At 38.8% G+C, this 26,507-nt stretch overlaps 1 pseudogene; it reads left to right on the top strand.

The window, feature by feature from the left end:
• Window positions 1-14,470: 14,470 nt before the first annotated feature.
• Window positions 14,471-17,498, top strand: LOC113358185 (annotated as a pseudogene).
• The last annotated feature ends 9,009 nt before the right edge of the window (window positions 17,499-26,507 follow it).

Raw genomic sequence — 26,507 nt, 5'->3', positions numbered from 1 at the left:
GGCATGCTGCATCAACACATCCTTTCTCTTAGTGTTGAGACGTGCAAATTCCTCAGCACTCACTACCGTGTTGTCAGACATCAGCGCCTCAACACATCTTTATCTTAGTGTTGGAATGCCCCGCTTGCTCCTAGCCATCCAAAGCAGCACCATCTACCTTTCCTAGCCAGCTAGCGCCCGTTCCGTGGACCAAGTTGTAGTGCCACCTCTGCCAATCAGTAGCCAAAGTTGCATCACTGATTCTAACACCCCATCGCCAATCCGAATTTATGCAAAGCCACCAATGCAAGGATCACAGATTCTTCATGCCTCCTGACAAAGGTTATCCAAATATTCCTGACAATCTCTTCATGACTTACCATTTCGATTTTATCCTTGTCTGTCACCATCTCATGCTTACCCCTCAACAATGCCACTATTCCGAGCTAAGCATGGAACTTAATGTTGATGGTGGTTTTTAGCTTAGGGTTAAAATTGTAAAACCTTGCATCTGATGTGACGACACTCTGTAAGGAAACGAAGCCATGAGTGTTAACCTCTCCACTGGAATATTGAGCTGTTCAATATATTTACATGAAATTTATCCAGACTGGCGCATGTAGCAACCATCCCAGATCTTCTGTAAATTTCGGCGCCTTGCCTATATTACTTATTAATATAAGATTCACTGAGTACCTTTCTTGTGCTATGTTCCCCGGTAGAACCCTTAATATCGGTATGGCATGACGGATTTGTGTTCACTCGCAGCAGAGTAGCACAGACCTCCAAGTACCAAAGTTAAGGCCTTTGCGCAAAATACTCAGTCCGAAAGCAAAGAATAAACAGAGCCGCGGAATAGGAGCAAAAACGAGGGAAGCGTGGCCATTCCATAAGCTATCCGGCGCCGCTTGACCACGTCTCATGCTACCCAAACGACCCTTATTCCTTTGTCGACCAATCTGATCGATTTAAACCCGCCACGGTGCACTGGAAGTGTGTCCACGCCCTTGCTTGACGTCCCCCTTTCCATCGACCAATCAGGTCGCTCTAAATGCGCCACATGCATTTAGAATGAGGCCGGACCCATGCTGCTTTCCGTCCCCCTTTCCATCGACTAATCAGGTCGCTTTAAATCCGCCACGGTGCACTGGAAGTGTGGACACGCCCTTGCTTGCCGGCCCCCCTTTCCATCGACCAATCAGGTCGCCCTAAATGTGCCACACACATTTAGGATGAGGCCGGCCCCATGTTGCTTGTCGGCCCCCTTCCCATCGACCAATCAGGTCACTCTAAACTTTCCAAACGCACACCAGAAGTGTGGCCACGCCCGCGTTTGGCCGGCCCCTCTTTTAGTCGACCAATCAGGTCGCTCTAAACCTTCCACAGTATTAAAAGAGGCAAAGTTGCGCCAGATGGTCACAATGCCAAATTGACTTTCCAAAAGTCGCGCCAATACGCTAATTGGCATGCCGAACGCGCCACTTTGCCACAGAAACATGTCGAACGTGGCAACTTACCATAAATAGCGCGCCAATGTGCTAACCCACTCCTTGTCCATGGCCAAACGCCTTAACATATTCAATTAGGGTATTCCAAACACGTCTCTTCTTTAGTGGCGTTAGTCTTAACCCTAATTTCCAGTTGTGGTGCAAATCATGACACTTAGGGCCCCACAACATGCCACGAACTGTACAGGACCCAGGAAACCCTAATAATGGCGCCATGACATGGTCACCCGTGGGAATCCTGCTCCCGTGGTCATTTCCACATGATGGCCTGGATATGTTTCCTTTGGCGCGGCTACGACACCATTTGCACAAAACATTAATGTGCAACGGCCACATGCCACATGTCGCACGCGCGTTTGCGTTAATTAGGGTTTTGGAGCACCAAACCCTAATTTCGGAAAAGTTGCTACGCCAACCAAGCCAAGTAATGTTTCTCAAAGTATTGGGATTGATGTGGCAACAAGGCCAATGTTGCCACGCCAATGCGCCAAAATCTAGCGGCCATGGCTACGCCAGACGCTACTTCGTGCCACTAGCATGTGCTAACTATGCCAACCACGCCACTATCATGTCGCACGTGCTGAATAGGGTTGCGATACGCCAAACCCTAATTTAGCCAAAAGTTGCCATGCCAACTGAGTTCAGTAACTCTCCAAAGTCCTTAAGATTAACTTAGTAACAGGGCCAATGTTACCGAAGTCATAATTGGGTCTAACACCAATATGCCAAAACAGTTACCACGGTTATGTCATTGGCATGCCTCCACGCCATGGCTACGCCAGACGCCACTATGCCAATGGCGCCACTTTGTTATATAACAAGATATGGCCATAATTAATGACCATCCTTCCTCTTGAGATGCAATCTCAGCCATCCAAATTCGCCAGCGAACTGACAGGCTTGTGGAAAGTTTTAGGCTACCAGCTGCTTAAATATCGTGGCAATGGCTACGCCAGGCGCCACTTATACCACCGTGCCACTAGCATGCACGAGCTATACCAGTCATGCCGCAGTGCCACTGACATACACCAAAACGCCATTACCAGGTGCCAAGAGAAGGTAGCCATAATCAACGGCTACCCTTGCTCATGAGATGCAATCTCAGCCGTCCAAGTTTGCCACCGAACTGACGGACTTGTGGCAAGTTTTAGGCGACCAGCCAAGACGTACCTAATAGCATCACATACTATTTTCCTGCGGCAAGACTCTTGACTTTGACTTTCCACACATAGCAAAGTGCTACATGTTTTCCACGAAAACACTCGAGACATCAAACATGTCACAAACTGGGGGATACTCATCAGGGTATTGGTCTGGCGGTTTACAGCGTGTGGCGTGCAATACACCCGTTATAAGAAAGTATCATGAAGTGGGACAATTAGTGGCGGAAAGAAGTAACGGGTGTAAACGGATCCACTTCCTTCATCATGGAAGCATGGGTTTCTGACGGTTATACGTTACTACACTCTTCCATCATCCAAACGTTCCCACTTCCTATGAGACCAGGGTACGTTTCAATATGACTTGTATAAATAGGCTTCACCTATTTCCACCAAACAACAATTTTTTGGTCGGCAATAACACAGTATCCAGAAATCACCTGATAGCTTTCCATTATTCTAGCCAGTTCTACTTTCTGATACAAGTCGTAAACAACCACACCTTCAGAATCAACGATTCTGGTCTCAACACTTTCTTCGCTTCCCTCCCTAAGACCAACCCTTCTCCTTCACTTTGTGACCGAAGCAAGCATGGAACGACCATTTCTTGGTTTAGGACAGGATTGTACAGATTGATCTCTCGAATCAAAAATACTCCCGTGTAGTGCATTGTTTAGGGTTTAGATTCGTTTCTCATCCACACACCCAAAATTACCAAAATCAGCAGAAACAATTTTCACCCACAAACAATACAACAGTATGCATACTAGTTCACATACTGGTGAAAACTGTTATAGGCCCGGAACCGTAGTACATGTACTCCGTACACGTACTGGAGTAGATATATATCGACAGTGACTTAGTGGTACGCATACCCGGTATCCATATGAACTCGTGAACCTGGATTGGTACGCATACCTAGTATGCACACGGAAAAAAGAACTGTTGGTTTTGAAACCGGTATGGTATCCATACCCGATACGCAAACCGGAAAAGTTATGTAAGATCCGGAACTTATTTTTGTCTTAAGGGTACACATACCCGGTACATGTACCATGACAAAAATAGTCACGAACAAGGTTGAGTACACGTACCTGGTACACGTACTTGCCTTGTTGAATATTTTCAGATGCGCATAAAAATATTTCTGTGAGATAATTAGCATTTGAATAAATCTCTAGAAACACTATATAGACATGATTGATCATATTAGCATATGGTTGTGATTCAATCTTAAAAGTCTTAAGTGTTTATAAAAATGATTAAGTTTATGGTTCATTTGGCTAGTCTCGGCTAACCGTCGATGAAAAATGTCTTTATACACGGTTCGGTTACGGTTCATCCTAACCAGAGTGTATATCTTGTTATGTTAATCTCATTTTAAAGATTCATCTAACGGTAGATGTTGTTTGCTTGGTTCCAAAGTTACGTTAGCTTAAACCTAAAACAATCTATACTTTGAAAGTTTATATAAGGGGAACCTCAAGCAACTGAGATCTTTGAATCCCGACACTATTCTTGTGTGTCCTAGTTGTAAACTAGATTCGTCATATTCCTAAAACCCTTCTAGGGTTTAGCGACTAAAAAGACATCATAGGGATTCGTGAGGACAGGTCCAACTATCTTTTATCTTGATAGTTTGTGTATCCTGATCTTGTATGATTGTTGAGTTTCTCACTCGAACAAGATAAATATAAATCGCAAAGTTTTCTTTGTCTCAGACTTTGTGATTCTGTAGGTTTAATAATTGTGAGGTGAATAATAATCTAGGCTGCTCTTCGGGAAGCATAAGTCCGGATTTTGAGGTTAACTAAACTTTATCTTTTGTTATCGATTTCCAGTCTCACCTTGATCTACGATCAAAAAGGATATCACACATATATGCTTATCTGTGGGAGGAAGATTGGTTTTAAAGTCTTCAATTGAATTGAAGCAACTCTTAGGTTGTAAAGGACGTTAGCTAAGGGAATCATTTGCGCAGAGTCCTGCTGGGATCCAAGAGGTGTAAGGAGTGCAACTGTACCTGAATTGTCGTGGAGGTTGAATTCGGTCTCAACGACATTCCAGTCCGAAGTTAATTGGTATTAAACTAGTGTATTTAGAGGTTTAATACAGTTTGGTTCTCAAGTCTGGACTAGGTCCCGGGGTTTTTCTGCATTTGCGGTTTCCTCGTTAACAAAATTTCTGGTGTCTGTGTTATTTCTTTTTACGTATTATATTGTTTATCTTTATAATTAAAATATCACATGTTGTACATAAATCAATCAAAATAGATACATCCATCCTTATTTGTTGGATACGACTTGATTGATTCTTGGATATTGATTTTTGAGATTGTCCAAGTCTTCTCACACATAGTTAGGTTCACGGACTTGGTTCTGTAAACTTTCTGATTGTGAGAGAAAGGAATATAATATCTTCATATAATTCCTTGATTGAGATTCATTAAGTTGAACTCTCGGAATTGTATTCGAGTTTAGTCCATACGGGTTGCCAAAGAATAAGTTGGTGGTGTATTTTGGTACCCCATGTTTTCACCAATACACAATCAAGTAACGAGTTACATAGATTATGTCAATGTCACATTTACGAAGTTCAAAAGATAAACGTTACATTTCATAATCAAATATTCATCTTGGACACTTTGATCATAATAAAATGACCAAGTCTAATACTAGAGAATTAAATATAACCTCGCATGTTATGTTTTCAACCTTATACGACTTGAAAGCAATGATAGGAATGAAAACAAGTCAATTCAGTATCACTATCCCTCAAGTGGAAGGATGATGTCTTCATTGTAGTCGATACGTCTTCACGATCTTCAGGTTTTCAAGGTAATACTTGTATGCCTCAACATTCCTAGACTTTCTAGTCTAACCTAAACGAGTTGACTCTAGTACATTCAATCAAGCGACTCTAATTGAGTTTTGATACTAAAATATGAAACCAAACTTGACATACCAACGCTTGGTAGGCTCAATTGAGCAATGATCTAACATACTCTTTCTTCCTAATTTTTTGAAAAAGAAAATTCTACTTGTTTCATACAATTCTTATAAAAATTAATGAGCATGAAGACTGTTATAAACTTTTTAAGGGTAAAAAGAAATCTAAAATATGAAAGAGTACCGGCGCCTGCTACAAATGTCGATTATATTCAAAATCTTGATATTGAGTAACTTGTGTTTGATTTGCCGAATGTATTTGTTGGTCCATACTTAATTATAGGTCATAGAATGAGACGCAGATACAAAGACTTAAATCTTATTTATCTACCTGCACCCATTGCGGTCTGAGCAAGATTAAATAGATATCCCTAGTGTCGATTTGATTTTATAAATTATAAGAAAATACCCTAACATTATTATTAAAATATTGGTATAAAGGTGGTGGCCTACGACGCACATGTTCCATTTCCAGGACTTTGAAATTGGTAAGTTTAATAAATTAAGTTTAATATATATTTTTAAACAATTATTGATTAAACCAAAATAATTAATTAAATGATATTATTCTTGTTATAGGAATTACCCCTTGACTAATATTTTATTTGTATAAATACCAAGTGGTGTGGAGCCCCTTACTATATAACCAAAACGAATGGATCTCGAATCAAAGATGGAAGACGCTTCTTCGATTGTTTTCGGCACATGTATGATAAGATCATATACAGTTGAAAGGAGGTGGAATATATTGTTTAGATTTGAAGTCTTTCGTAGTGTCCAAGTCAGGCTCAACTAATAAAGCTGAAATATGATGAACTCGAAAGAGTGTTTGTGAGAAAGACTACTTTTCCAGTTACAAAATACTTTTGCAAGGACGATTAACCTCCCAAGACAGATGCAAGTCTCTGCATCAGATTTTGATAGATTGCAACAGATGCCAGGGGGAGATTTGAATTAAACGCTCAAATAAATATTACTAAAGCACAATATCTCGGATGCGACGTTAGGTCGTATGGGTCGTGATAAGTTACTTATTCCTAGCTAGCTACCTCCACAAGAATCATGTTGTCTGACTTACCCCACTGATGAATGTTCTTCATCATCTTCATCAAATATGCTTGAAACACATTAAGAGCTGCCAAGTATAACTTCACAAGGCAAGCCAACCACGATTCCAATGGTCTCGACAGCTATGGAATGTACTTATCCTTATTACAATGTGGATGCCAATAAAGATCAATTGAAGAAAGGGCTTAACAGTTTGTATTGAATAAATCAATAAATTACGACTTTGTAGCTGCGTACGGTTCAGAAATGGCAAACGGATACCATATTTGGATTCACTCCATTTGTAAGTCCTCATGCTCGTGAAAATTTTGCCAGTACTTTTAGGAGAAATTCATCGGGAGACGAGAATATGGGAGATACACAAGTGCCAGACACTGAACCGCAAATTATGCCTACTTCCCAACATCAAGTATTTCAACTAGATCTCAAACGTTTTTCTGCATCATTTCCGACCTAAAACCATAATGAATCTTATCATCCCGTTGCACCACAAGAAACCTCTTCTACTTTTCTACCAACAACCACTTCCGGTTTACAACCACCCAATTGTGATTTTTAACAATATGGAGATATAGGTTAATTCTCAAGTTTGTTGACAAGTGAGAACATTCCGGATCTTGGGGATGAAACCAAGGTGAAGAAGGCAATGATGAACAACATTAGAAGACTTGTAACTTTTATTTATGCTACTAATGTAATTCTAATTTTAATTAATGAAAAGTATTGCTTTCTGTTAAAATCAAATTACATATATTTCAAATTAAGCATTACGTACATTTACTTCTAGTTGGAAACAACCATTCAATTTTCTAACTCAATTCACCAATCAAAAGACTTGTAATTGACCATTCAATTGACATCTTCATTGAGATATACTTTGTGGAACAACATCCAACAAAAAGGGATTGAATTTTTTCAACATCTTGAGGATTTCGAAACAGAAAACCATATTTTTTTCATCTTTGATATTCCTCTAAAGATCTTATACCGACTCAACATATGTTTCCCACCTCACTCTAAATCGATTGACTTGCATGGTTAAAGCTACAAATTGACTTACTTTTTTTGCTAGTTGTCTCAAAACGAGATTGTAGGTCAAATATAGCATGACGATACTCGGGTTAATGTGTCACTGCAAAAATTTTCATAGATACTCTGCCAGAAATTAACACTTGGTGTTTGTGCTCCAGCAAACTGAGTTTGTAACACATAATTTCTGCAAATAGCTAAATCTTCTTCTCGATCATACTGAGCTCGGTGAACTAACAAGAGTCGAGACATCTTTGAACAAATTATATTGAAATTGGAAGAGATTTTGTGTGATATTTGAGATTTGGAGGAGGTGTAAGTTGATATGATGTGAGAAATGAGTACTTACAGGAAATTTAAAGAGAACCGCCGGATTTATCCGTTGCATGTTTCTTGCAAAGCGGCGGAATGTTGAGCGCACGGCACTAACTAAGATGCCAGCTATTAAAGTTCCACTATGCGGTCAAAGTTCGTGCGCGCGGTTTAAAATGTAACGGGCTTTCCCTCGACCGAAGTAGGCAAACCAATTTTCGTTTGTCCATTTGTTTTTAAGACTTTCATCCTTTAGTTGAGAGCGAAATAGATTTGCGCATCTACTCGGAATTTCCCTAAGCCAAACAAAATATATGAGACTAGGTTTTTGAAGGAATCCTATTATAGGGGATCCGAGGATTTGATTTTGAGGGCTCCTAGAAATTCAAATATCCTAAATGTGGATGAGAGAGGACCTAGTTTATTATCAAAAATATAAAAATATCCTTTGATAACCAAAATAATTACCAAACCTAAATCTAATTAAATAGAAAACTAAACCTAAACCCAAAAAGAAAAAAAAAACGTCTCTTCTTCTTCCTCCTCTCTTCTTCTCCTCCATCACCTCTTCCTCCTCTTCTTTTGTTTGTTTTTTCTTCAACGACGATTAATCGTCGATTTTCAGTCAATAATAACTTTAATTGGATAAGAATCGAAACTCAACCCTTTTTTATTGTTTTTGATCCTATGAATATGTTAGATTTGATTAAATTAGAGATCGAAAAATTAGTTTCGAAACTGAATACGGTTGGGAGATACTGATTTTCCCAACTGTAGGATTGATTTACGGTGGAAAAATATTGATTTCCTCACCGTATAAATTTCCACGGTTGTAAAACCTAACCGTAAGTTACCCTGACTTCATATACGGTTGGGAAAATATGAACTCCCAACCGTATATTTTATATAAGTTAGGTTTACTTACGGTAACTTCAGTTTTCGAAAAAGAAAAGAAACTCCACCGAAATTTGATTTTGATTTTCAAATATTAACTATAAATCAAATGATTAGTCTAATCTTATTACTAATCTTATCACTAGTCTTGCTTAAATAAGTTAACATAATCATTAACATTAATTAATTATTGGGACGAGGGGTTTTGAGATTACTATTTATGACCTGATTTTTTGTCATCCTATGAGCCTCAAAATCAAAATCTTAGAGCTTCTCCAATGGAATGTAAGTGTCCTCATCCACATAGGATACATAACCATATTTATAAGAAATCATCTCCAACTCTTTGATGTGAGGATGAGGTGGAAAAAAAAAAGTTAGACATCCTCTAAGTGAACCTCTAGTTTTAGACATTCACTTAGAGGATGTCTTCCCATCCTAGTCACATTTTTACCAATAAAAATCAATGAGAAAAATAATGGAAATAATTTTAACCAATTATTTATCTACAAATATGTAAAGAAGGATAAAACAACTTAATGAGTTGGAGATAAAATTTATTTTTTCCTAACATTTAGGATTTTATACCTAGAAGATGCCTTAAAAGTGATGCCACGTATGAAATATCCACATTCACCGTTGGAGAAGCTCTGAGCGACTGTAACAGGTTTCTTCCGAAGAGTTAATTAACCTAGTTTAATTGGGGGCCATAACTTCTAATTGGGGGCCATGGAATTTTGTTTGTCCCCAAAAATTTTCAGGGGTGTAAATATCGCAATATGAATATACTATTTTACCCTTCACTAATTGAAAATCAGTTTCACTAATTAACTACCCTAATTAAGACCCCTAATCTATATACCCTAATTAAATCAAAGAGAAAATCAGTTTCTCTTTTCATCTTCATCTTCCTCTCCTCCCTTTCTCTTCTCCACCTCCACCATTAACTACTCCACCTCCACCGAGGAAATTCTTCGAACCGATTCATCGCGCAATCGTCGATGATAAAACTTTAATCGACGATTAACTTCTTCTACAAATATGGCTAAAACAAAGCAAACCGCTCGCAAAGCACTTCAAATTCCTAATCTTGTAGATACGGTGAATGCAAAGGTGTACGGGCGAAGAGCTCCTGAAGCAAGCAAATCGAAACCCAAAAAGGGAATGGCTCCAATTAGAGGGTACGTGAACTTAAACCCACCTCCTATTCGATGTTTTGGTTGTTTTTTGATTGTGTAATCGAGATTGGTAACTGAAAAATAGAAGTTATAGAGTGAGAGTCGTTAGTATCGAAGAAATAATACCCTAACGACTCTTACATTGCATGCTTTTTCTATGAAAAATCGTTAACTTGTTAGTGTAAATATGACGACCCTTTTTCTGCTACTTCGACCTTTTGTTCCCTAGAATAGAGTCGTCGCCATATTAGGTTGAAGATGACGACTGTAGTTTGATGACCCCAAATTAGTGCGTAACGACTCTGGGTTGAACTTGAACTGCCTTCTGTTGGAGAAAACGATAGAGTTGTCAGTATTATATAATCCCTAGACTAGAGTCGTTAGTAATCTATAATCCCTAGAGTCGTCATCTCTTTTATAGGGTCGGCAATTACTTGTTTGACGACCCAAGTTTAATCTTTAACGACCCTTTAAGGACCAAAATCATCCTCACTGTCCAATTTTTGCAAAGAGTCGTTACCTTATAAATTACAGTCGTTACTTTGTAATGAAGAGTCGTTAGTTTGTTAGAGCATATCATTGACGACTCTTTAACAGATAGAGATAAAGTTGATATCCTATAAAAAAAAATTCGTGTTTGGAATGTAGTGACGACCCTTGTTTGCATGACATAGTTATGTTTTTATGCCAACCACTCTGTTTGTTGCATAATTAATCTACCATCCCATTCAGTTCTCTTGATCGTTGCTTTGGCAGCGTAGATTGTGGAAAGAATAGACAAGTTTGACTTATCTTCCGCCTTTATTGCATTTAGAATCTTAAGGGGCCTACATCGCTTCATCTGCCGAACCTTTTCCATTTGATGTGGTTTCAATCCGGCATATGCTGGGTGCCCTAAAAGGGTACTAGGTGGAGGATGGTTGTGACGACCATCCAGAATACTATACATCCACCATAGTAGAGTTTCGGGATGCCTTTCGAAAACAATCCTGAAGGGGCATTTTATCTTCTTCGACGAAGTTTTGTAGACCCTCGTCGTCTTCTTCACATACTTGTAGTTCTTCCCTTTGTGACTTTCTTCCTTATCCCCCTCTCTCTCGCATACCATCTCCATTTGCTTACAATCAACGTGTTTGCTTTGAACAATTACGCACATATTCTCTTTTGCCTTGGAAATAATCCATTCCTTGACCTCAACCTTTGTTTTCCACGTCTCCATTAAACAAATAACACGTTCATTATAAAACACTAATTAAACAATTTTCGTATGGATATACATTGACTCAAACAATAAAAACGTACCAAATCGGTCATATATGCTTGGGAGGTATCCGGGCCGACAGTATGGAGGGGTTCAGGTTGAGAGCTCACCCGTACAACCAACTACAGAAAAACAACAACAAAATCAGTATAGGGTCGTCACTCTGTAAGATGTTAATATGACGACCCAGAAAGTCGTCAGCATAATTTACAGGTGAACGACTCTTTAAGTCGTCACCCAGATTTTCTGCAGACAAACAACCCTTTTCTCGATATATGACGACTCTTTTTATAAAGTGACGGCTCTACATTGATAGATATAACCAACTCTGCCCAGTTTTCACCTTGAATCGTTACCTTGTATACATATAAAATAACGACTCTAAGAGTCGTTCTATGGTATATTTACTAGTTGCCGACTCGAAGAGTCGTTTGGTTTTAATCTTAACGGATTAACGATTCATGTTAGTGGTTGCATTTATTTTTGAATTTAACTCAACCAAATGTGGTTGAGGCAGTTTGGTCGCTCCATTCTATATATAGAGGCCCATATCTCACCTATTCCATATCAAAACCCTAATTATCAACCTCCTCTTCTACTTCTCATTTAATTACCATTTAAGAGCAAAAAAAAGAGAAACATCATGACTCCATTCACTAATGAAGAGAATTGTGCCACTACAAGAGCTTGGAAAACAGTCACTAACCACTTTGAAAGTCTAGACAAAGACATTGGTGAAACATCGGATGCTTGGTGGAACCGCGTATTCATCGTTTTTGTGGCGTTGGACGGAAATTGCAACTCAAGGTCTTTGAAACAAGTCAAGGAACGCTTCAAGAAGATACAATTCGAGTGTGATGTTTTGAAAAGAGAACTTAAGGCTGTTAGGGAAGCCTTTCCGGATATGCTGAGTGTTGTAAGAGTAAGTATTTGAACAAGAGGTAAAACTTATAAAAACCTTTGATCGATACTAACTAAGTATATTTGCATTTTCAGTTGGGGAAGGCGTATCGCTATTATGAGGAGCTTCGTGGGGAAAAGTTTGAGATCCACGATTGCTACTTTATCTTGGAAGGCACTATGTATAACTACGCCATATATGATTAAGTGTATAAGTGTACTGTTATCATCTATTTTATTTCATTTCCTTCAATGCAATTCTATGCAAGATGTATGCCTTTTACGAATCAATGAAATGATTCTATGAAATCAAAAAATATGATATTCCAGCCCAAGAGTCGTTAATATATATAACTATCAAACCTAACGACTACAAAAAAAATTCATAGGGTCGTCAGTAAATATAACTAAATTTATGACGACCCTTATTGTTCTATTTACAGGAAGTTTTGGCTTTAGAGTCGGCAACATTAAAAGAAAAAAGACTAACGACTCTGCGTGACCTAGCTGAAAGAGTCGTCAATGTTCATCAAACAACGCTAACGATTTTTCATAACATGTAAAAGTTGCAGGTGAAAGTCGTCAAAATAATCTCAAAAAGGCTGACGACTACAAAGAGTCGTTAGTTTATCCTACACCCGACTATAACGACCCTAACACAGGATGTTTCAATGGTGGCCATCAATCGACCACTTGGAGCACCATTCAGACAATTTGAAGAGTATAAAAAGTTTACCTGATTGTTTTGGCCTTGGGGTTCCTCATTTTGAGTGTTGGTTCCTTCATCTTGAGCAATGAGATCTTCATTCCAACCATTGTTCATGCCTTCCTCTATCAACATCTCCTCATCAAACATCCAACCCATATCATTAGTTGAGACAATCTTACCATCAACACAATCATTGTTGTTATTTGAAGCTTCACCAATCTCATTCCCTCCACTTGAATCACTCATTTGTAAAAATCCTAGGTTTTCCTCTCAAAACTCCTCTTCTTCTTCTCAACACATAAAACACATTTTCCACAATTTTTTTTTCCTAAAATCAGATTTTAATCTAAATACACTTACCACACTAATCAAACTAATTAATTCCTAATACTAATCATAGAAGGACAGTTTTGCCATTTAGAAAATATTTTTTTAAAGGTGACCCAAATTAGGATTGGGTGACTTTTTTTGTCCGGTAGTGCATGGCCCCCAATTAGAAGTTATGGGCCCCAATTAAACTAGGTTAATTAAGACTTTTTTTCACCGTAATGTAGGAAAAACATATTGGATTTCACGTCATGGTCGGTAAGCAACGTGGGGATTAAAAATCCTCATCATATGAATACACGACCAGAGATGATCCACATCATCTATTTTCTGTATTAGTCTCACGTGGAACACTGTATTACCGCATATGAACCTTTACATCACGAGTCCCACATTTTCCTTTTTAGCTTCATTTTCCTGTATATTGTCGTCGTGATTCAATGGTGGCAACAGCAGAATACTTTGGGGTAAAATCTAGAATCCAGGGTACGCAAACATACAAAGGCGTTGTTTGTGTACTTGGAAATCTTCGATCAGTAAAACCTTATCAGGAAATATGTTTGTTTACCCCGAGTTTTAGATGATGGCGCGAATCAGCCGATACATCTCTGTTTTAACATATTGATCAATCCCTAGTGTATGTGTATCCGTATGTAATTTCGTATAGGCAGCTACAGACCAGTACCGTAAAGGTTCGTATGTCCAAAAATTAATTAATACAGAGTAGAAATCCTGTTGAACGTTAGATCTTGCGAATACAACGTGGCACGGGTTTTCTTCTCCTCCAAAAATTTACTTTTATACCGTGCGTTGGATGAAAGAAACGTAAAATATCTGCCCGGAGCCCGAGTCTCTCTCGCGAGTTTAGTGATGTCATGAAATACACTTCTTATGTGAATCTAGTTATTTTGTAAATGTTTCTTTTTTCCGTAATATATAAAAAAAAAAAGGAAAAGAAAAAAACAGTCAAAAAGGTTTGATTGACGAGTATACAAGAGAGTCAAACATTTCATACTACCCACACGAGGATCAACAATCGAAGAGCCACCACAGCATCGAATATTTGATGATTTAGTCATTCCTAAATCCTTCGCATGCTCGCCACGTGTTTGAAGATGATTGGGTTTAAATGTCCTTTATATGTGAAGTGCCATATTTTTGTCTTATATATATATCCAAACTCTTTACCATAGGTTCTCTCTGTACCCCAACATTTAGGTTTACCTTTTTGTCTATTTCCATTTCATGACCAATTTTCATCTCACTTGGTGACGCTGAACTCACAACCACGGCAAAGATTCATCCGCATTCAACTCTCACGGCGATCATTCTTACTTGATCTTCAATTCCCACTTCTTTTTCTCTCTTGATTATACACAATCCGTTTCTCTAGCTAGTTTACTTTCTCACTAACGAAATGGGGAGAGCACCATGTTGTGAGAAAGTTGGTTTGAAGAGAGGAAGATGGACAACGGAAGAAGATGAGAGATTGATGAAGTATATTCAACATAACGGAGAAGGTTCATGGAGGTCTCTTCCAAAGAATGCAGGTTTAATTTCATTACCTTTCTCTCTCTAACACACTGAGTTTTTCGCCAGCGGTGTTTCTAGCAAAATTGTGGTTGTTAAGAGTTGTTGTGTTTCTTCACTTCTTTTTTCATGTCTCGGTCTTCACCCACTAGGGTATTAATAGGTTTTGGGTATTTTGCTCATAATGGATTGGATGGGTGTGTTTTGTTTTTTGGATGTTTTAATTAATATGTTTGTTTTTTTCTTAATTTCTTTTTGAAGGGTTACTTAGATGTGGAAAGAGTTGCAGATTAAGATGGCTCAATTACTTGAGAAAAGACTTAAAGAGAGGAAACATTTCAGCTGATGAAGAGAATTTGATAATCAAGTTGCATAACACTTTGGGTAACAGGTTTGTTTAATGGCTTCTTCATTTATATTATATCAGTTCATTCGTTTACAGTATTCGTTCACCACTGCAAGATTAAGAACCCAAACAGATAGTATTTTATTTTCTTATAGGCTTTGTGTGTTTTTAGAATGAACATCATTGTGTTTTGTTTCTCTCTTCCTCCTTTTCTCTAAAAAGAAAATGTTGTTCTGATTTTCCAGGGGACTAGTCCTATGCACTCACGGCTGATTAACATTTTAGAAAGTAAACTTTAGGCATGGTTCTACCGGTTTAACCAGAAAATGCTAAAATTAAAGCAAAGCATTTTGTTTTTTGATATTACTAAATATGCTAAACAATGAATACACATCACAGGAATTTTCTCATTTTTTGAGAGGAGTAAAGAGAGATAGAGATGCGGGGCATGCATGAATTTCTTTTAAAAGTTAAAAAACACTAGTATGGTTTTTGTCTGTGCTTTGCTGTAGGCTTGTAGCTTTCGTGAAAAGCTAAGACATGACTTGATCTGATGCATGGAAGAGTATTGAAAAGGTGACAACTCGCAATTACAAGTCACATAATAATTAATTAGGGTGGCAGAGAAGAAGAAACGTCATTCTTGGGGGCCAAAATTATTATTTTGGGTTCTTGTGTATACGTAAACACAAAATCAGCCACAATTTGAGATATTTGACTGCATATTTTTGTAACGGTAGAAATATCACGAAAAAAGAATAATAAATATACAACTGAACTGTGCCCGATGTGGGGGTTACTTTTCATCACAACTGAAAAGGCCTTCATCATATTTCTTTTATCTCCAACATATTTCAGTAGGTAATATTTAGCTTAAAACTATCTTTACTTATCAGTTATTGCATTTGCATATGTCCCTAGATGCAATAGAATAGTATGAAAGCTCAACCCACTTGGATGTGTGGATAGATTTCTTTTGGGAAGCATGGGTGAATTCTTGAACATATATTGATTTTATGTTAAACAACAATCTTGCCCTCGAAGCATGATTGGAAATTTTGCCGGCAACTGTAATGTGGATTCCAAATATGTTGTTCCTGTTTCTTATAATAATTATATTATTATGTGGAGTAATTTGTTATGTTTGCTGGTCTGAATTTACCAGGTGGTCTTTGATTGCTGGTCACCTACCAGGAAGAACAGATAATGAAATAAAAAACTACTGGAATTCTCATTTAAGCAGGAGAATTGAAAGCTTCATCAGAAGACCGAGCAGCAGCAACAGCCAATCCTTGCCCATCATAATGGATATAGCCAAATTGAATGGCGAGCAAAAACAAAAAGGCGGTCGAACAAGTCGAGCTACGTCCACGAAAAAGAAAAACAAGCCAAATATACCAAAATCAACCAGAGACAGAAAGGCCAGTGCTGAAAAAGAAAATGCATTAGCGTACATGGCCAACCAGGAGAAAAACATGGTGATGAGCAACAATAACCTTGTCAAGTCAAGTTCAATTATTCCTCCTATGCAGCAAAATAATGAAGGAGAAGAAGTGATGACTAGTGCTATTATGAGCATGGACCCATTGTCTTCAGAGAGAGAAAGCGTAGTTTTGTGCCGTAGTGAAGAAAGATAGAGAAAGTAAAGAAGAAGAGATGTTGGTATTGGGACCAATAGATGAGGCAGCAGCTGCAGATATGATGATAATGTCTTTCCCAAGCAGTAATGACGGCAATGGTAACATTATTTTTGAGAATGGGGTTACGAGTAGTAATGGGCTTTTATCGTGTACTGGCTATACAGATGAAAATGGGTTTATGGGCTTTAATGATGAGAGAGAAAGTGGGGTAAACACAAACATAAAGACAACCACCACAAGTGGGGATGACCAAGTAAGTTTGAGTACTTGTAACGGTGGCACTAGTAGTAGTCAAAATGAGAATGGTGAGTGGTACTTCACTAACAGTACTACGATCACATCTTCTTCGTCTTCAAACAATATGACACATTCAAGTCTTGAAGATGAATTAGGGGTTTGTGATTGGGATAATTGGGTTGGTGGCATCAACTTGTTGTGGGAGGAAATTGTGGGTGATGATATGATGTTAAATTGTTGGTTAGGTGGGGAAAATCAGTGGTGAGTAGTATTATTCTAATAATGAAATGAAGCAAGAAACTACTAATCGGCTGGTGTGTTGGTTAACTAGTTCGTTACACAAGCTTAATTTGGTTTTGCTGGACCGGTATCTTGATGATGTAAAATTCAATTAATAAAGTGTGTTATGTGCTTGTAATCCAGGAAAAAAAAAAAGAAAAAAGAAAAAAAAAGGTGCTTGTAATTCAATATATGTAGTAGGACAATATTTTCACAATAAAAGGCAAAGGCGAGCGCCTCAGGCACACAATTCAGAAAGTGGGCAGCTCACATCCCTAAGTGTCCCCCAATTTGTGAGTATTCTCCAAATGTGGGTTTTTTTATAAAATATAACAATTATTTTAAACAAGTGCAATTGTCAATTGTTGGTAGATATTATATTTTGTCATTGTAGATGTTATATTTTGTCATCTACATCGATCAACCACCTTAAACCTTTGAATGGAGAATCTATCCCAAATTAAGTAAATACTTGATTATATTGACTAATTGAATGAATAAATGGAAAACTTCTAAGCAAATAAGGAAGCTTAAATAAATAAGGACCCAGAATATATCTAATTAAATATAGAAACGGTTTCCAACATTCACAGATCCTTGAAACACAACTTGTCCTCAAGTTGTATGGCTAGAACAATCCATTAAGAAAACATCATCGGTTACATTCGTTTCTAACAGTAAAACATACCTGCCATTTAGCTTAGATGACCTAGTTTATAAATCTCGTCACAGCGAAGACGTAAACCCTTTTTGCGTTTTTCTTCTTGCTTAAATTTAAAAATTCGACGAACGAGAACTATAAAGACGTAGTTTCCGAAGAGGATGTTGATGCACTCGAGAGATTTTGTACTTTTAAACCTTGTTTTACAATAGTGACATACTCTTAACCAAGTGCCAAATCAAAGGATCCAGATAATCTTGGCTCTAGAAGTCCTTCATCAACCGAGGCAATTGAAGGTTGGGAAATTTATTTTTATTTTTTTTTTAAAAACAAAACTCATTAGGAGAATTTACTAATGAAAAGAGAAATAGAGGGGGCATATAGCTAGAACCTCCTAAAGAAAGAAGAAAGAAGAAAAGAAAAAAGATCGGAAAAGCGATAGTATGGATCTGGTCATCCAGAGCGCTTCATCCAAAAATTCTTTTCAGGATCTTTCAAGCAAATACCTTGTATTGGTTTAGCATTTTTTCCTTAAAACCACACAAAACAGACTAAAATCGTTTGAGGGAGGAGAATTTGATGTCACTTTAATTGGAGTATCTTCAATCACTATGAAAAAAATGGATAATCATCGTATCCATTATTATTTGTATGCATGGCTAGCATGCAAAATCTATTAGTATCAATAGTAGCAAACATGAATAACTTCTGAGAGAAGATTCATTCTCTGTCGTGCTTTTTGAGATTAAATTCCCTTTTTCTCTTATGATAAATTTGACTTGTAAGTTCCTTTCAAGTAACCGGTATTCGTAGCGCCAACAACATGGGAAACATTAGTTTGCTAGTTTTCGGCGAAAGATCATCCGCGGCTTGGTTAATCAAAGTTTTAGTTTCTTCTTTAATCGTGGAGTCCACTACGACCTCCAAAGTATCAGAACATGAAGTTACGTATTTTTCCATACCAACCTCGGAAACAACTGGTGTAACCTCGGGTACAATTGATATTCACTGTAGCTGCATTAATATTACCTTTAGTGGTACTTTCATGCTTGATTGTCTTTTGATTTACTGTATTAAACTCATCAGAAGTTTTTGTGAATTATTACCCATAATCATGTTGTTAAAGCACTGCTCCGTCGAACTCGTAAGCTTTGCTATCTCAATCTTGTTGTCAACATTAATTGCACTAAACTATATATTGATTTGTAGTCTACTAAAGTCAAGTCCCAGACTAGGATTAGAGTACGGTAGTTGAGTATCGAACATCACTGAATAACCCTCGAAGATTGCAGACAGAAGATCAAACGAAGACATTTGAAGAACTTTATCGACAAAGAGGTATGTAAAAAAACTGAACCATCCTACTTACTCTCGACATTTACCATTATATCTTTATGAGACTATGTCGTATGATTTTAGTAGATTTCATATTAAAAAAAAATAAAATTTCGAGTCAAGATCGTCTTGTTAAAACTCTCGAAATATGATTCAAGCAATGAATGTTCGTAGATCCTTAACAATCTTAGTCAAGAACAATTTATTTAGACCTGGCAACGGGTCGGGTTAGGATCAACCTGTGGCGGATTCGGTGGGCTACAGGTTGACTAGAGTAGAACATCTATATAACTATAGTCTTGGGACCAGATAAAAATAATCTTATAGAGAAGTTATTCTTATATAGAGGTAATTTTTACAAAGAATAAGCCATGTTGGGACCCACAATTATTTTTTTTCATATATGGAGTTTATTCTTTATTGAGTATTCCTATACAGAGGTTTTACTGTATCTACAACCCTAACCCGTCCCATTTTAACTACGTCATCATTATGCTCAACCTTAACCCTAGGCTGGTCAACCCCGCGGATTGACGGGTCGACCCTGAACTTTGGAAAGGTGTCTAAACATTAAACCAATTAAAATGACGAAAAAAAAAGTCAGGAGTGGGGATCAAAACCACTACATCAAGGTTATGACTAAGCTGCCTAACCACCATACTAGGTGAACTTTGTTGTTAACACTAAGTTGATTAACTTATCAAATATGAGGATCCTATAAAAATATATGTTTCCAAGACTTCGCCCAATAAGATCCACGATATTTAAATCCTAAACACCCTAGACACTCGTTAAGTCATCGCTCTTCTCAGTTTCTATTATTCTAATATGTGTTTCGTTACCGTCTCTTGAAGTCCCGCAGTCCCATTTGTATTTCGAAATTGATCGGTATCAAAAATTTTACTGCCTTTGCTCCATGTTATGTTGAGATTGTATCTTTTCCTTACACCTATAAATATTATGATGGTAGTAATATTGAAACAATCAATTATTTTTCCAGGTTTGGTTTTTTTATTTTATGAAATTGGGTTGTTATAGTTTGTTATGGGTTTGGAAATCTAATTATTAAGGATTTGAATATCTGATCATTTATAAATGTTACTTGTTACGTGAATATGTATGAATATGTGAGTTCGAAACTGTAAGAAAACTTTTTTTGTGTTTTAGATCAAAATTTATTATTTGGTTTTGGTTAGTTTCGATTGTGAGTATTGATAATTACAAACTGATTTAGGGGAGAATATTAGAGGTAAATGTTACCATAAAAACCTAAAATTAATTATCTTTAAAGAACACTGTGGTTAACCCGCGGGTTGGTCCGAAACCGGATCGTTTAAACCGGACCCTGAGATGTTAACCCTAACCCGACATGTTAGTCAATGGTACGAGCCAAGATGGGCTTAAACGGGCTGGGTTAGGTCCAACCCGCGTGCCGGTTAACCCGTTGCCAACTCTAAATTTATTGTTCAAAAGTTATTTTTATTTCAAGTTGATCATTTGGAAAATTTGCAATGATATTTTATACTATGGTGATTAGGAATGTTTCAAATTGTTTAAAGAGAGTTTTCAGAACTTATGAGATTATGGACATAGAGAGGTGTGCATACCCAGTACACGTACCCTAAACATCCGAGTCCCGGATCAAGGGAGGTACCCACACACAGTGCGCGTATCATAAGGTTCTGAATTCGTGAATGGGGGAGGTACGCATACCTAGTATGCGTACCCGAAGGGACTGAGCTTGTGAAGGATAAGGGTACACATACCCATAACGCATACCCAAGCAGCCTGCATTTCCAAATTGCTCCATAAGAGTGCATACCCCTGTACATACTTACCCAGTACGAATTAAGCAGATATTCATAAACTATTTTCACAAATATGTTTGGCATTGCTACAATTCTCATAAACATTTCTAAAACAACTATGTTCACTAAATCATTTTGTGTTTGTGAATCCTGTTTTAAGTTTCGAGTGTCAATGAACACGATTATGCTTATAAGTTCATAATGCATATTTGCCAAGAACTATCATTGTACACGGTTCCAAAACCCTGGAACATAGTATATATTCTTTTATGTATTCTCAATATAAACTTCTCACATGCTTACATGAACTCCTAACAAGAGTTTCATCTAAATTGAGAAAGTGTTTAATTGAATCTCAAGTTATCTTAGCGTGAATTCAAAGCTACCCATAGTCTTGAAAGTATATAAATATAGAGACTGAAACAACTGGAAATTGCATTCCCTGACACTCATGTGTACTAGTTGCTTGCTAGAGTCGTTCACTATTAACCTAGTGTTGATGGTGGTTTTTAGTTCAGGGCTAAAAATGTAAAACCCTATATTTGATGCACTGTCTGCAAAAGGACTGAGCCATTTAAAAGTATGAGTGCTCGTGCCTCTCTACTCACACATGTATTGAGCAACTCATTATATTTATTCAGAATGGTGCATGTAGCAACAATCCCAAACATTCTGTAAACTCTCGCCTACATTACTCATTAGTGTATGATTTATTGAGTATTTTCCTATGCTATGTTCCCCAGCTGAACCCTTAGTAATGGTATGACATGACAATTAGTGTTCACTCGCAGCTAAGTAGTACGAATTTCCCGAAATATCAAAATTAAGGTCTGCATGAAAATGCCCAATCAGAAGACGCGCTAACTTCTCTCTGAGAATAAAAGAATTTTGTGTCAACACACAGAATTTGTTAAATTTTTTTCAATTTTGTGATAACTCACAACATTCAAGTTTTCGGCCTAATTAATGTGCAAACATTAGGTCTTTTGCGCCTTGTGCAAATATCTCGAACCCTATTGGTCGAGGCCAAACCTAGATAAGCTGGGAACTAATCCTCCATGGAACTATTAGGAGCAAAGTCCTACCAAAAACCAGAAATAAAGAGAATTGTGGCAAATTGAATAGACAACAAAAGAGGCGCGGCCACGCCACAAAACTGGTCGGTCCGCTCCAACAGGCGCCGCCTGTGGCCGCTGACCACGCTCCATGTTTCCCTTGCCAACCTCTTTCTATATCGACCAATCAGGTCGCTCTATTACACACAATTATAATGATGTCGGCCCCACATTGCTTGCCGGCCCTCTTTCCCATCGACCAATCGGGTCGCTCTAAATGTGCCACACGCATTTGGAATGAGGCCGAACCCACATTGCTTGTCGGCCCTCTTTCCCATCGACCAATCAGGTCGCTCAAAATGCGCCACACGCATTTGGAATGAGGTCGACCCCATGTTGCTTGCCGGCCCCACTCATTTTGTCATCGACCAATTAGATCGCTCAAAACCCGTCACACACACTTTTAGTAAAGTTGGAAATTGGTTGGTCGATGCGCCTAATTCCATTAGGAACCTAATCTAGACGGCCCAAGCTAGTCTCCAAAAAACAATCACGGCCATACGATTTTTCCACTTGATTTATTAAGCTTAGCCGCTCCTAACGCGCCCAAATAGGCATTACCATGCCTCTGCAAGCAACGTGCCAACACCGCTGCTGCAATCCACGCCAAGGTGCTGAGATTGCCTACAAGCCATCCCAAACCGCACCTAGTGATCATCGCAGGCGCCATGACGATTGGCTAGCCAACTTGCCAAATCTCTCCAGCGTGCCAATTGGCAGGTCATGCCATCCCGCGGCAGGCGATATACTAACGTGCCACAACGGCGCAGCTGCGTGCTACCCCACTCTTTATTCATGGCCAATGCCATAACAGATCCCTGTATGATTTTTTAGGATCATGGAAACCCATGGCCAAATCCTAGCGTGGCCAAAATAACTCTATAGCTAAAGCTAATCAAACGGCCTAAAAGATTCCAATTTGGCTCATACTCTCTTCACCATTAATGGAGTAATATTCAAACTATAATCAGGCTATCCTGATCAGAATATAATTCTTGTTTTAATGGCTTTGGTTAAACCAAAAGGAAACCCTATTTTTTTAGTCATGGCCTTGTCATGATTTTCTTGATCAAAACGGACAAGGTCGGACTTGCCAAGATGCCGCCGCGCCACATAGCCGCACACGCCATTTAGGGTTTTGACATGCCAAACCCTAATTCGTCCAGGGCCATTATGCCGCCCTATGCCAAATAGCATCACCTATGCATTAAGTTCGATGTGACAACTAGAGAAAATATCATTGAGCCATATTTGGATCTAACACAAATATGCCAAGATATAGCAGGCGCCACTTCTCCATTATGCCATTGGAAGGTGCCACCTCACCACCTTGGCGCTATGGCATTGGCAGGCACCACTTTTCCACTGTGTCACTGGTAGGCGCCACTTTGCCACTTTTCCATTGTGCCATTAGCAGGCGCCACTTTTCCACTGTGCCACTATGCAGGCGCCACTATGCCATTGTGCCACTATGCAGGCGCCACTATGCCATTATGCCTCCAAGCTTGCGTGCGATTGGTCAGAATAACTAGGTCTTGTACATTAGACCTACTCAGCAACTTGTTGCACATTTTCCACGAAACACTCGAGACATCAAACATGTCACAAAACGGGGGGATACTCATCAGGGTATTGGTCTGGCGGTTTACAGCGTGCGGCGTGCAACACGCCCATTACAAGAAAGTGTCAGGAAAGAGCGGACGGTTAAATAGCAGTGAGAGAATAGTGGGTGTAAAACTGACCAGTTTCCGCTCACAATGGGAACGTGATGGTAAACCGCTTCTGCACAATCCCACTTCTCCACTACTTAACTATATCCACTTCCTACGAGATCAGGGGTGCTCAATGACTTGTATAAATATGCTTTCAACCTATTTCGACCAACAACAGAGTTTTGGTTATCAACACAAGTATCTAGATAAACACCAAAAACTGATAGCTTACATTCCGCAAGACAGTTCCAAATTCTGATACAAGTCATAAAACAACCACACCCTCAAAATTCAATATTTTGATCTCAACACCTTTTTCGCTTCCCTCCCTAAGATCAACCCTTCTCCTTCACTTTGTGACCGAAGCAAGTCTGGAACGACCATTTCTTGGTTTAGGACAGAAATGTACAGATTTATATCTCGAATCTAAATTATTCCCGTGCAGTGTATTTGCTTAGGGTTTAGATTCGTTTCTCGGTGGCACACCCAAATTTATCATTCCCAGCAGAATCAGTTTTTATCCCAAAACAACTGGCGACACAGTGGGAGATTAATCTCTCGGTTGCAAAATAAGTTTCTCAGGATTCATTCCATTTTTCTCAATTTCAAAAGGGTGGATCTTAGATCCAATTCAATCATTAAACTCAATTTAGGTTCAACAACCTATTTCAATTCCGGTGTTCCGTTCGCTAAGAAGCTTCACAAAATGTTATTTCAAGCAATGCTACTGGAAATTCCTTGGATAGTTGAGCACCAGTAAATCTCCCAGATGAAAGGACCATAAAGCCGCATGAAGACACATGAAGACGTGATTACTACTTAGGAGGGCACAATGGCTTCTCTCGAGGTCCGAATAGAGCAGCCACATCTGCAACACCATAAGTGTTATATGGAGGAAGACGGAAAGGCCTCAAATTTATCACCGATATTAATGTCTCCAGGGTCCACACTCAGGGAGATAAAAGGAAGATTCGCATAACCGTTGTTCCAGTATGGAGATAGTCGACAACAAACCTCAACACCAGCGGAGTCCTAGAAAGGCACCTGCAGATATCACAAAAGCAAGGGTCTATCTCCATTCCACCACTACTACCATTTTATGGTCGCTATCACTTCATCAACAAAATGTGTAGATCCAGACCATGGCGAAATTCTGGGAATTAGTACATCTACAATAACAAAGGAGGCTTAACACATCTTCAAACAATTCATAGGGGTTCGCCTATTATGCCGACCCAATCAAGAGCAAGCCCGGGAAATCTTCAGATCTACTGGAGCCAACACGTCAAGAGAGCAGCCTCAAGAAGATAACAGTGCCCGCACCATCATGTCAGGAAAGAATCCGCAGTCGAGATAACTTCACGCATAAGAAGATTCGAGAAGTTTTTGCACCAAAAGGATCCACGTTTCCCATATTTTCTTTGCCATGGGAAGCGGGTAATGCTGAAGAGTTCTCCAAATTTCCTACCGGAAGGACCTACACCGGGATGTTCCAGCAAAATAATAAGCATCTCAATGACTACGTCAAGAGGTCCAGAATTGAAGCCTTCGATTTCCAATTATACTGCTGGTGCTAACACATCAACAGATAACTCACCAAGAGAGACACCTCATCAGCAACGTTACCCACGGACATGGCATGTGGTTTAGAAAGGTTACGGGTCGTTTTGCAAGAACTCCGTCAGAAACGTTTTTACACTGGCCTCCGGAAGAATTGAAACTCGTGCTAATTAGTGAAGAATCTGGGAGTGATACATATACCAAATGATTCGTATGGAAGTCTTCTACGACATACTAAAAGGGCACATCAATCCTATGAATTAGCTATAAATGGAAGTCGAAACTCTCGACTACGTGACAGCTGAAAACCTACTTAAGTCTTCCTGAAAAGTTCTGAATTCTCGGTGCCAGGTACTTTTCACCCACCAAACGGATTCCAAATGAATAAATTATTTTTGAAAAAGTTAGATTTTCCTCTTAGCAAAAGAATGAGGGGTCAATCACCTCATTCCAATATCGGACAAAGATTTTGAGGCCGTTTTGGCAAGAATACACGAATCTGAAATTTTCATCAGGTCAATACACCAAGGTCGCAGGCAAGCAACAATAGGCAAGCTTCCACACGCAGAGAATCATGGAAGAACTACTTCGCCGAAAAAAAGATAAGGATAAGAAGAAATAACCTCACCGACACGAGTTATATTAAAAGAAGGAATCCTTCTTTTGGGCCATAATGTCCAAGAAAATCCTTGCGTGTTACCAGAGTCCGCAGTCTCCACGCCACTCCTTCCTGCCAAGGATCGTATCGCGCCATAGCCATCACTCCTTCCTGCCAAGGATCGTGCCGTAGCCTCTACTCCTTCCTACCAAGGATCGTGCCATAGCCGCCACTCCTTCCTGCCAAGGTTCGTGCCCGTAGCCGCCACTCCTTCCTGCCAAGGATCGTGTCGTAGACGCCACACTCCTCTCTGTCAAGGATTGTAATCACATCCAGCCAAGTTGCTGCCAAGAACCTTTGCTGCTCGTTTGTTGATACCAGACAGAGCTTCACCACAGCAACAACCACTACAA

Source organism: Papaver somniferum, chromosome 3 (assembly GCF_003573695.1).
Source record: "Papaver somniferum cultivar HN1 chromosome 3, ASM357369v1, whole genome shotgun sequence".
Taxonomy (NCBI): Eukaryota; Viridiplantae; Streptophyta; class Magnoliopsida; order Ranunculales; family Papaveraceae; genus Papaver; species Papaver somniferum.
This window is presented reverse-complemented; position numbering and strand designations above follow the sequence as displayed.